This window comes from Sceloporus occidentalis, unplaced genomic scaffold (genome assembly GCF_023333645.1).
Source record: "Sceloporus occidentalis isolate IW3139 unplaced genomic scaffold, rSceOcc1.0.p SCAF_73, whole genome shotgun sequence".
NCBI classification, from domain to species: Eukaryota; Metazoa; Chordata; class Lepidosauria; order Squamata; family Phrynosomatidae; genus Sceloporus; species Sceloporus occidentalis.
The window spans coordinates 668,352-680,699 of NW_028317053.1; the positions used below are offsets into that span (position 1 = coordinate 668,352).

The 12,348-nt window shown below is 44.4% G+C and overlaps 1 protein-coding gene across 2 annotated transcripts in view; it reads left to right on the forward strand.

Moving 5' to 3' along the window:
* The first annotated feature begins 2,705 nt into the window (after positions 1-2,705).
* The window catches only part of LOC149286008 (beta-1,3-galactosyl-O-glycosyl-glycoprotein beta-1,6-N-acetylglucosaminyltransferase-like), a 45,531-nt gene continuing 35,888 nt past the window's right edge, over positions 2,706-12,348 (forward strand). For both annotated transcript variants that reach the window (XM_089494588.1, XM_089494587.1), the window contains exon 1: positions 2,706-2,849. The gene's annotated coding sequence lies outside the window, so the exon portion shown is untranslated. The remainder of the gene's footprint in view (positions 2,850-12,348) is intronic.

Here is a 12,348-nt window from a genome sequence, read left to right on the forward strand (position 1 = left end):
TTCCCTTTAGGAACCTTTGCATGGAATCTTTAGAGGATGCGTCCTATTTTCGGAAAAGGTTGTAAAATGGTGGTGTTTCATATCATGAACCCATGCAATCTGTAGAACTTTTTAGGCAAGGGACACACAGAGGTGATTTGCCATTGCTTTCTTCTGAAATTTAGCACACAGTGCCTGAAACTCCTTCCCACCTTCTTCTCTTTTTCACCACCTGCATGAAAGAAGACTGAAGCACAAGAATATTACCTACCACAGAATAACCCAATAATTATTACTTGTGTTTAAGAGAATATACACACTAGAGTTGTTAACAATATGACCCCCTTTTAACTTCTTTATGTTAGAAAATTGTTTGTGGTTTTGGTTATTTCTGGTAAAGGAAGTTTAGCAGCAGCAACATAGCAACAAGCATGTACTCCACAGGTATTTGGTAAAAATCTACTAAATCTGAGCTTCTGGTAAATAAACAGGATGCACTGGTAGGTAAAAAGAAATTTTAGCATCAGCAAAGTACTGGATCAGGGAAGCAGCATGCGGTTGCTGTGGCCCCGATCCAGCAATGAAAGGGGCAGCGGCACACCGCTCCATAGAGAACATCTGTTTTGAGCAAAAGAAGTTCTGGCATAAGTTTTCATAGACGGTCTCTGAGGAAGTTGACCAGGTCTAGGAAAGCTTATGCTATAACTTCTTTTGCACAGTTACTCTCAAAGGGGATTGTAAATCCCTGACTAAATCTCAGTAGAATTCAAAAACAGAACCATGTTAGTCTGGAAAATCAGTATGCAAAGGGATCTTATATCACCTTTGAGGCTACCTGAAAGAAATATGTTGGTAGCATGTTAACATGCATCTGAGCAGGCTCAAGTCTACGAAAGAAAGTTTATGCTACCAATTTCTTTCTTTCAGTTAGTCTCAAAAATGCTACAAGGTCCCTTTGCATACAGATCTCAGTATGACTTAGGCTCAGGGTGACCAGATGTCTCCAACACCAAGGATGGCAAGGCACCGCAAATTGTAGGACATTCAAGAAAAATGTATGACATGGCCAAAGAAAAGCCCAAAACCCTCCTAGAAATAAATATCAACCCATACTTAGTCATGCTCCAAATGGAGGACATTTTGCAATTCCTCCCAGACAGAAGGCTGGAATGTAGGCCCTGTCCTGGAAAAGGAGGACATTGGGTCACCCTACTTAGGCTGGAGCTACAGCAGTTCAAGTGAGAGCAGACCTGCCTGCCTACTATCACTACAGAGGATGAGTCTAACTGGTTGTATTTGCACCAATAACCTGGTTTGACACTCCTTTAACTGCCATGGCTCAGTGCTATGGAATTCTGGGAAGTGTTGTTCGTTGCAGCACCAGGTTTGATGCCCCTTTAACTGCCATAGCCCAATGCTATGGAATTCTGGGAAGTGTTGTTTGTTGTGGCACCAGGTTTGACACCCCTTTAATTGCCACGGCTCAATGCTATGGAATTCTGGGAAGTGTCATTTGCTGCAATAAACGATTCTATGGTTATGGTGGTAGTTAAAGGGGTGCGAAACTGGATTGTTGCTGCAGTGTGGATACAGCCTCAGTGGTTCCCAAACTTTGGTCCTCCAGATCAGTGGTCCCCAAACTGTGCTCCTTTTTAAGGGATTTTGGACTTCAGCTCCCAGAATCCCAACATGGCTGAGGCTTCTGGGAGCTGAAGTCCAAAATCTTTCAAAGGACAGTTTGGGGACCACTGCTCCAGATGTTTGGGACTTCACCTCCCAGAATTCCAGACGGTTGACCAAGCTGGCTGGGGCTTCTGGGAATTGAAGTTCAAAACACCTGAAGGGCCAAAGCTTGGGAACCACTAAACCCCTTCCAAGGGGTTACAAAGCCAAAAGGCCAAAGAGAAAGAAACACCCCTCTCTGTCTTTCAGCCCCATGGCGAGAGGGACTAAGAAGGAGGGCTGAGGCAAGAAGAGGGCAGCCAGCCAGCCAGCCTCCCCCGGGGAAAGGGGCAAGAAGGAGTAGAGCTTTGCTTCGCCATGATGCCCCCTGAAACTGAGGGGGATTTCCTTAAGGGGTGAGTTCTGCAGTGGGGTTTGGACCTTCAGGGGACAAAATCCCTTGGCATATAGTCAAGAAAAAACATCAAAGACCTAGTCTGTAGAATCAATACCCAGAGAGCCCTTGTAGCCCCTTTGACACTGCACTAAAGAAAGAAACTGGCAGCAGGAGCTTTCCTCCTTCCTCAGAGCCTGAAGTCTAGGGATTGGGAAGCTCCAGCTGCCAACCTCTTTCCTCAGTTCAGTCTCAAAGGGGCTACAAGTCAAAGAAAAATGTCAGAGAGAACCCAAGGAAAGTTTAAAAAACACACAACAGCAGCAACAACAAAAACTCAGACAGTTTTGTTGTTGTTGTTGTTGTTGTTAAACTTCCCTTTGGTTCTCTCTTACATTGTTGAGAGAGCAGACTGATAGAACTGTAACTCCAGGCTCCTGAGTGTGTGGCTCCAAAGTGGAGGGATGGCTCCAATGGGCCGAAGGGGGAAATGGAGGAGCTGCGGGGTGGCGCCCAGCCCCTTCCCCTTCCCCTGCTGCTGCTTGGCTTTGCTCTCCCTCTAGTCTCCACTCGGACGGGAGGAAAGCAGGGGCCATATGCAGCCCAGCAGCAGGAAGGTATAGGCGCTTCTGTGGGTAGAGGAGGAGGAAGAGGAGGCGGAGCTGCTGCTGCTGCTGCTGCTGCCTCTTTTGCTCCTTGCTGCTCCTTTCTTCTCCTTTTCCTTCAGGAGGGGAAAAGGCGCGCGTGGAGAGAGAAACTCAGGCACCTTTGCCTTCCTCCTCCTCCCTCCTTTTGTGGCAGAGGGGCTCCTCAGGTAGAGTGCTTCCCATGCTTCCCTCTCTGTCTTCTTCCTCACCTCTGGCCTGAGGGTCAGCTTCTTGGGCTCTTTTTATATTATTCTTATTCTTTATCCTGGGTTGCATCCGCACTGTGGAAAGAGTGCCACTTGATACCGCCTTAACTGCCCTGGCTCCACACTATGGGATTCTGGAAACTGGAGTTTGTTGGGGCACCAGAGCCCCTTAGTTTGACATTTCAGATTAACCCTGCAGAAATCAATCCACTTTGGAGACTGTGTGTTAACTGCCTGGCTCAGTGCTGGGGGAAATCCTGGGAATTGTAGTTTCTTGTGGCACCAGAGTTCTCTGACAGAGAAGGCTCAATGTCTCACAAACACTACAGTTCCCGGAATATCTCCTGATTGACTCAAGGCAGTTAAAGTGGTCTCAAACTGGATTGTTTCAGCATCTATGTCTCTGAATTAAATCCTCTGCTGGAGAGCTCTAGTGGTATCAAACTGCATTTCTTTCTGCAGTGCAGACCGTCAGTTTACTTTATTCATCTTGGAGTCGAACAATCCTTTGTGGGGTTTTTCAAGCTGTGAAAGGCTGCATCCACATGGCAGAGAGAACTCCGGTAGACACCACTTCAGCTGCCATGGCTCACTGCCTGAGGAGTTTTGGGATTTGTAGTTCGAGACAGCACTAGAGCTCTCTGACAGAGAAGGCCCAGTGTGGTGGAGTGTAGAGAGATCTTGTAGCACCTTTGGGACAGAACTAAAAGAAGAAGTTGGCAGCATGAGCGTTCGTAGACTTCAGTCTGCTTCCTCAGAGGCATGTGGTGAGCGGTTTGAGTGCTGTGCTCCGTGGAGGATAGGGCTTGACTCCCCACTTGAGCATCAAAACCCACTGGGTGACCTGGGGTAAGTTGCACTCTCAGATGCTCAGAGGGTGGCAACGGCAATCCCCATCTGAGGAAACCTGCCGAGAAGACCCTATGATGGCTTTGGCTGATAGCTACAACCCTTCCTGGAGCCAGGGGAACTGGAAACGGCAGTACATGCACTGGTAACCTCACAATGTGACTTCTGTAATGCACTCTACATGGGCCTACCCTTGTGCCTAGTTCGGAAACTTCAATTAGTACAAAATATGGCAGCCAGATTAGTCTCCAGAAAATCTAAAGGTGACCATATAACACCAGGTCTAAAATCTTTTCACTGGCTGCCTATTAGTTTCCGGGCACAGTAGAAGGTGTTGGTAATAACCTTTAAAGCTGTTCGTGGCTTGGGTCCAGCTTTCTTGAGGGAATTCCTTCTTCCATATAATCCACCCCGCTCACTTAGGTCCTCTGGGAAAAACTTACTGCAGCCAATAAAGACCAGGCTGGCAGTCATCTGCTACTCCTAAATTATGGAATGGCCTGCCGGAAGAGAGCCGACACATCGCCAATCTTGACAGCTTTAAAAAGGCTATCAAGACGGATCTCTTCTGGCAGGCCTTCCCTGATTGATCGACCCAGCTCCACTGATATGGATTGCCCCAATGATTACCAAGATGTTTTGCTTCTGTTATTACTGTTTTAAATGATTTTAACTGTATGTTTTAATGTTTGTTGTATTATAATCATGTGGATTTGTTTTAAGGAAGGGGGGATAAAGGGATTTATTTTATTGCATTATATGTTTTTATGGATGTAAGCCACTTCGATCTTATTGAAGAGGTGGGAGAGAAATAAATTTTATCATTGTTGTTGTTGTTGTTATTATTATTATTATTATTATTGGTTCTCCTCAGGGTCGCCATAAGTAAAAAATGACTTGGAGGCACACACCACCAATGCACCAATGAAATGGCATACCAAGACTTGGTGTCACCCAGTGTGTGTGGGGGCAGTGGCATCTGCTTAGAGATACTTCTCCCAGTCTAACAAAGTGTTCAACTAACTTAGCAGATAGAGAGATGGCTGTGTGTTCATCTGAAGCAAGGAGAAATTGAGAGGCCAGGCAGAAATTAGAAGCAAAACAGAAAAGTACAGACTGTGATCATGACTGTGAAGGGGAAACCTTAGTGAAGGGCTCACAGTTATCATCGCCATTCACGAAGCAGTGTTACAACTATGCAAATGTCAAAACGCTGCTAAGCTGGTTAACACCTTCAGTGCAAGGAGTGGAACTTTTTGATCTGTTGCAGAATCCTTGGTGAGGTAGGAGGAATTTTTGTTGTTGTTGTTAAATCATCTGTATGGTCACCAAATAAAGTGCAAGCTTTAATTGGTAGGTTATGAAACTTTTCTTTTGGCCAGTAACAAATATCTTCTTGAGGAGATGTAGCTGTGGCCTACAACTTGCCAAGAAAATGTAAAGATTTCAGTCTGGGGAGTTGGAATGCCAAGGGGCTAAGTGATTGTTGGTCCTGGGAATGCTTAATTAGGCAAAAAAATGCTGACCCTGACCATTTGTGCCTTTGAGTAAGGCTACTTGGAGAGAGGTTTCATTTGTATGAGTTGCAATTTTGCCCCCAAACACCCTTTATGGGATATGCAGACATGTTTGGGGGTTTTCCTGGACCCCAGGGGAGATTTTGGGACATTTTGAGGCAGATAAATACATAAATAAATGGTGGGGTGTGTGTATGAAATTTCACAAAATTTTGCTTTGACTCTGACAGAATCTTCAAATATGACAAAATGACCTGTGCACCCCATAGAGATCATTTTCTGTCATTTGGAGCAAAACAAAATATTTTGACCCCCAGAGGCTACAAGAATGGCCCTGTGGAGCACATTTTGCCCACCCCTGCTCTAGACATTAGGAACTGGCATGTAATGGAGACTTTGCTGCTTAACCAGCCAGCAGGAAAAGACAGAAGGGAGACCTAAAAACTGGGCCATCTGTTTTGGAGCATACATCTGTGACTGACTATCCCTTCACAAGAGGTCCTCACCACAGGCAGTGTAGGTTGCCAGGCAGAACATGTCTCTTGTTTGCTGTGCCGTTTGCAGAATTGCTTACAATATTGCAATGAATGAGTGAGGAAATGATTAAAATCTGGGTGTTTAGCAAAAAGGGTTTTATTTGTGCAGGTCCATCTCTGGTCGTTCCTTTTTTCTTTTCCTCTTCCCAACAGCACATTCATTTCTCTGTCTATTTACTCATGTGAGTTTTAAGGGTTTTACTCCCCAGTAGATATGTTTGGAACTCCAGCCAAGTCTTTTCTGAACAGGCAAATTGTATTTGGTGTGTAATTTACAGGGGTGTTTACAACTGGATCATTCTTGTTCTTTGTTTAGCATGCATAATATTTAAGCTAATTCCCAGAATCCCCCAGCTGACAATGCTGTCAGCCATACTAGCTGGAGGTACATGGTTATAAAAAGTTATGTTTACAAATTCTGCCCCAGACAGAATCAGTGCAACTAGAACCAGGTTGTCTGTGCTGTGTCCTTAAAAAAAAAAAGCACAATTGAAAGTTGCTTTACTTTATTACTGCTAAAAATGTTGTTTCAGTCCCAGTGACCAATAATATTTCTGTACAGAATATTCTGTTCTCTATGTTTATTTTCCAAGAAGTCCCACTTAAAAATGCCAAAGTCCTGATCATTTTTAAAATAACAAACACACGTATACAATTCATTTTATAAAAATTGCTTTTCTTTTTTTTCTGTATACAAGGCCCAATTACTCTAGAAATAATCCAGTTTTATTAAGTGAGGCGTAGTGATCTGAGTGTTGGACTGTGACTCTGGAAGCCAGGGTTCAATTCCCTGCTCCGCTACGGAACCTACTGGGTGACCTTTGGCAAGTAACATGCTCGCAGCCTCTGGAGAAGGCAATAAATAGCAAACCTCTGAACAAATCTTGCCAAGAAAACCCCATGATTAGTTGGCCTTAGGGTTGCCATACGTCAGAAACAACTTAAAGGCACACAACAACAACAAAGTATTGCAGTGGCAGTGAATGTCACAGTTGGCTTGTAGACAGAAGTGGCTGGCCACCAAGACCTGGCCCAGGATGTCAGTTCTTGAGCGACATGATTCAGCAGTCAGTCTTTTTAATTCTTTTGAACAAGGTAAGTATCTTTTGAACAAGGTAACTGTAAGTACTGGACTAACTTTAATTGAATGGTCTCCCAATGGTGTCTGAATCTGGTTCTTTCTCTCTATTAACTTCCCTTTATTGTTTTGCTTACTGGAATGTTTGTCCTACAAATAATGCAAAAAGCTGTCAGATGGCTGTCACCATCAACATATGAGTGTTACTGTTTGTGTTGCTATGAACACTCCTTTCTAAATGATTGCCGTAATAATCGCTCAGACCTGGAGGCTCTAGTGTACTGATCTGTCTATAATTTTTTCTACACCTGATCAAGTGGGTTACAATCCACAAAAGCATATGTCAAATGAAATTTATTCATCCTTAGTGCTATATTTCTCTTTGTTGTTTTTGCTACCCCGGAACATTTCTGTAATTTCTTTATTTCATTTCTCTTTTATGTCATATTTTCTCCATATACAATTGTGTATATCTCTGTACCAGTTTGTAACACTTCATGCATCTGACAATGTAGACACTAGTCTACTGAAGCTATGTTATAATAGATTTTTTAGTATTTCAGGATGCCTCACAACACTTTGTGGTATCTTTAAGTATCAGGTATCTTTAGTGAGCTGGTCATTTGGCTATCAGCAAGATGCTTAATTTTCAAAAATATATTAAAGGTGTCTTAACTTTAGAGAATAAGTCATGGTAGCTTCTATATTTCATTACTATAGCAACAGCACTGGTCAAGTAATCATGCTATTTTTGAACCGGGGAATCTGGGTCTTTGGCTGTTATTTACAGTAATTTTCAGGACCACTATGAATCTGCACTAGAGTTTCCTCTGGGTTCACCCTGCCCAGGCATAGTTCACCATCTTTCGGGCTCTAGTATGCATGCTCACACTCCACTTCCCTTGATGGGGCAAGCAAGATGAGCTAGTTATGTGCCCTCCGCTTGGTCGCAAAAATGAGAACCCACCTTGACAAATCTGGGAGCTCAAGGTTCTTTTGGGATGAATTGGAAGAGGCTCTGAATCTCTGTGAGGCACAGTATCCTAAGGCAACCATAGTGGTGTGTGGCGATTTGTGTTGATTCAAGTTCTAACAAAAAGGAAAAGGCTCTTGACCTGAACTATAATGAGGTTTTTTTAATATGATTGTTTTTCTTTGGACAAAGTGGTAAATAAAGAAGGGATGAAATTATCTAAGTTAATGTCCTACTTGCAGTTCATATGCTTTCAAAGCAGTAATTCTAATGGATATTTTACATTTCTTACATTTCATCTTCTGTTCTTCAAAGCTATTGTCCTATAGGATGTGCTGTAATATTTTAGACCAGGGGTAGGCAACCTTTTTGAGCCGGGGGCCAGGTTGCTGTCCCTCAGACAACTGGGGGGCCGAAGGTGGGGGGAGCTTCCACCCTCCTGGGGCGAGGCCGCATGCCGGGGGTGGAGCTTCCATCCTCCGGGGGCGGAGTCGCATGCAGGGGGCGGAGCCTCGGGGCTTCGCCAGGCCTGAGGTGTCCTGTGAAGGACACCTTAGGTCTGCTGAAGGCCCGTGGGGAGGAGGAGGCGTGTGCCCGCCCTCTCCTCCTTGGTCTCTCCCTTCGGCCGAAGGGGAGGGAGGCCAAAGGGAAGGGCTTGGGCACCCATCCCAGGCCCTTCCCTTCAGCTCTTCCCTTTGGCCGAAAGGGCTCCAAGGGGCCCTTTCGGCCGAAGGGAAGGGCTTGGGCAGGCCGCCTCCTGGGCTCCGCCACGGCCCTTGCAGCCCCAGGCCTCTCTCTCCAGAGGGAGGCCTGGAGCTGCATGGGCTGAGGAGGAGCCCCGGAAGCGGCCTGCCGCCTCTGCGGGCTCCTCCACGGCCCTTGCAGCCCCAGGCCTCTCTCTCCGGGCTCCTTCCTGGCCTCCACAGAGGCCGGGAAGGAGGGAGGAGGCCCCCGCCAGTGGCCCCTCGGGCTCCTTCCCGGCCTCCATGAAGGCCGAGAAGGAGGGAGGAGGTTGCTGCGGGCAGCCCCTCGGGTTCCTTCCCAGCCTATTTGGGGGCTGGGAAGGAGGAAGGAGGCTTCCACCGGCAGCCCCTGGGGCTCCTTCCTGACCTCCATGGGGGCTGGGAAGGAGGGAGGAGGCCAGCGGCCCCCCAAAGGCCGCTCACGTGAGAGACCGGGACCTTTGACCTCTCTCGCGAGAGGCCAAAGGCCCTGCTCAAGAGGTCCGGTCCTGCCGCCAATTGCCCAATCGGCGGCAGGACTGGGCTCGGGCCGGTCCCAAGGCCTCCCCGGGCCGGATTTGGCCCGCGGGCCAGGGGTTTCCGACCCCTGTTTTAGACCACCCAGAAAGTGATCATTTATCTATTCTTCTGCCCATTTCTTTATTAGCTATTCAACTGCCCCCTCCACCTATTGATCCGACCTGGAGCAATGGATGCAAGCTACAGGAAAAGAATTCCTGGCATTAATTAATAACTAAACTCGGGGTGGGACTATTCCTCATTGTTCTAAAACTCTTAGTTCTTGAGAATAAAGAAGAATTTTAGAAGAAGGGATACATTATTCTGTTATGTATTTTTAAAACTATCATATCTTTTTAAGGAGCTGAATACTTCTGGCTGAAGTTGGAAAACATGCCCAAAGTCAAAACCTTTCTACAGTTAGAAAGGTTTCTAGTACAGTACTTTGAAGGGAGGCCATCTTTCATTTTGTGAAAGGGCACAATTTTAATGAGCCCAAGGTGAAGTTAGTTGACTTCTTTGCTCCCATTTTTCCTTTCTCCATCTTAAATCAGAGTTGACATCTAGTTGCAAGGTCCACTTAGAGAAGACCCATTGAATCAGTGTGACTTACATAGTGTTGACTTACCATTCAGCAATTGATTCAGTGAGTCTACTCTGTTTGGAACTAGCAATTGGATTTATATAGTGTGCCCGCGCTGTACGTGGGCACAATATACACAGCTTCAAGCTTATGCTAAAGCTGCATGACAATAAAACATATGGTGCACATGGCCATGACATGCGCACCACATGACACCGCATGCACGTGTCCCATTGTTTTACACAGGGGAATCCAGAATGGATACCCCACATAAGGGAAAGGCCCACTGTACCATGCTTTTAATCTGTGTCTTTGACAAACTTCAAATTCTACAGTATTGTGAAACAAATGAACAAATTTTAGAGCTCTACAGAACTCTTTCATCAGGCCAAATAATACAAAAGATAGTTTTGTGTGGGTTTTTCAGGCTATGTGGCCATATTCTCTGAAGATGCCAGCCACAGATGCAGGCAAAACATCAGGAATAAACTCTCCTAGAACATGGCCACATATCACGAAAAACCCACAAAAAATTATGGATGCTGGCCATGAAAGCCTTCGACTTCACAGTACAAAAGATAATGGAAGAGAACAAAAATCTATAAAAAATTGGGGCTGGATGTTGGGGCAGTGAGGTTTATATTTTAAATCTAGTTTCAAAACAGAGATTGTGTACTGAATGAATTAATCACAGCTAAGTGTGTCAGGTAATAAATCATACTTTAGATTTAGTAAGCAGAAAATTACTGTTGTCAGTCAACTGGGTCTATGTAAAAGCTGTGAATACCAAAAACATGGATCCGTTTGCTTTAAACTGTTCTAGTTTAATAACATAAATTCAATTTTTGATTGATTCCTTTATTTTTTGGAATACATTTACAGAATATATGAAAGACATAATAACAAATTAATTTTTTGGGTGCAAAGGGATCTTGTAGCACCTTTGAGACTAGCTGAAAGAAGCTGGTAGCGTGAGCTTTTTGGAGTAAGTGATAAGGAGGACATGTGGGAAGTGAGATAAAATAGTTTTGGTTTCTTAGGCTGTTTCAGAAGAAAACAGACAAACTGGACAGCCCCTTATTATATAATCTTTAGACAAGCAGACCATATATGACCACATAGCCATCCTCCTGGCCCTCTTGATAACAAGTTTTTGTGTTCAGAAATAGAGAGGAAGTCTGGATTGGGAAGCAGCCATTGCTTGTAACCACTGCCCTGGTAGAAACAAAGATGCAATGTGCTTGTTAAAATAGTTTCTCTAGCTAATTAATTCATTCCCACAGAATTCATTGTGCTGGTTATGACTTTGAAGCCCTATCCAGACTATCTGAAAGACCATAACTCTTTAGTGAGCCAGCCAGAATCTTGAGATCTATGAGGGAGTGAGTTTTAATATTTCTGCCATTTGTCACAGGTCCATCTGCTGAGGACACATGAAAGATACGTACTTATCAGAGGAAGATGGGACAGTGTATCTATTCTAAGTTTACTCCTGGGTTGTGGAATTCCCTCTCACAGAAAACAAGGCTGACCTCTGCTCTCTTTTCACAAGCAGATGAAGACATTTTTTATTTAACAGGCATTTGGAAATTAACTGGGTGTACAGATGAGTTCTTTTTTTTTTTACACTTTTTTGCACTTTTAAAAAAGTTGTATTTGATTAAATTGTGGATATTTCAACATGATAGCCAATTGTTTTAAAAAAATTCTTTTGCATCACTGGGCTTTTAATTGTATCAGGTTTTAAACTTTATTGTAACTTCCTCTTAGGTCCCCTGTTGGGAGAAAGATGACATATTAGAGAGAGAGAGAGAAAGAAATAGGTGTGGCTTGGATACTCAGTGCAACATTTTTTTTTCTTAAAACACACTATACAATTTAGTTTTAGCCATCATTACAGCAGATATGCTCAAAATAGTTATTGAATCAAAGAGTATATCTTTGGATCTAGCTGAACCCCTCTCTCACTTGCCCCCATTGATGAAATCTCCCTTTTCCCCCCAATTTGCATGCAGTTTTGCAAGCTGCTTGGCACTCGAGTCAGTACCTAGGCCATAGCAAATGTGAACTGAAAACATGACGAGTGATTGCTGTGAGGGGGCAGCCCAGTGTTGACCTGGCACCTTGCCACCCTTTCTAAGTTGTTTTGAAAAGGATATCTGTTTAATGGGGAGAGGAGGGGGCTAGTGGCTTTTAAACAGGGGTGTGAGTTACCCATTTGGAATCTGTGCTGTTCCAAACAGGTCTTCTCAATAAGGCTATAGGTAACAGATTTCAAGGTTTGCCAAGAACAATAGGTGCTGTTGTGTGGAGGCATAAAGGCCCTCTCTGTTTTGGGCAGCTTTTGGCTGGTTTGCCCTTTCTGCTGAAATTCTCTTCTCTTCCTTTTTAATTTGTAAGAAGTAATTATCCTGCCATCACAGGATGGTAAAGGCAAGCTTAGGTTTCTTTAATAAAGTGGTGTCGGTGGAAGTCTTGATTGTCATCTCAGGCTAGCTGAGCCACCATCATCCCTTTCACAATGGGGCTGATGTGAGGGTGTCAAACAAGCCCCACAGGCAAGAAAGGAGTTTGCACAATGATGGCCCTTAATGGATTATTCCCACAGGGAAGGACTATTTGAAGACAAACATAGTGGAAAAAATCACAAAGAGTTGCTTGGTAATTGTACAACATAATTTAT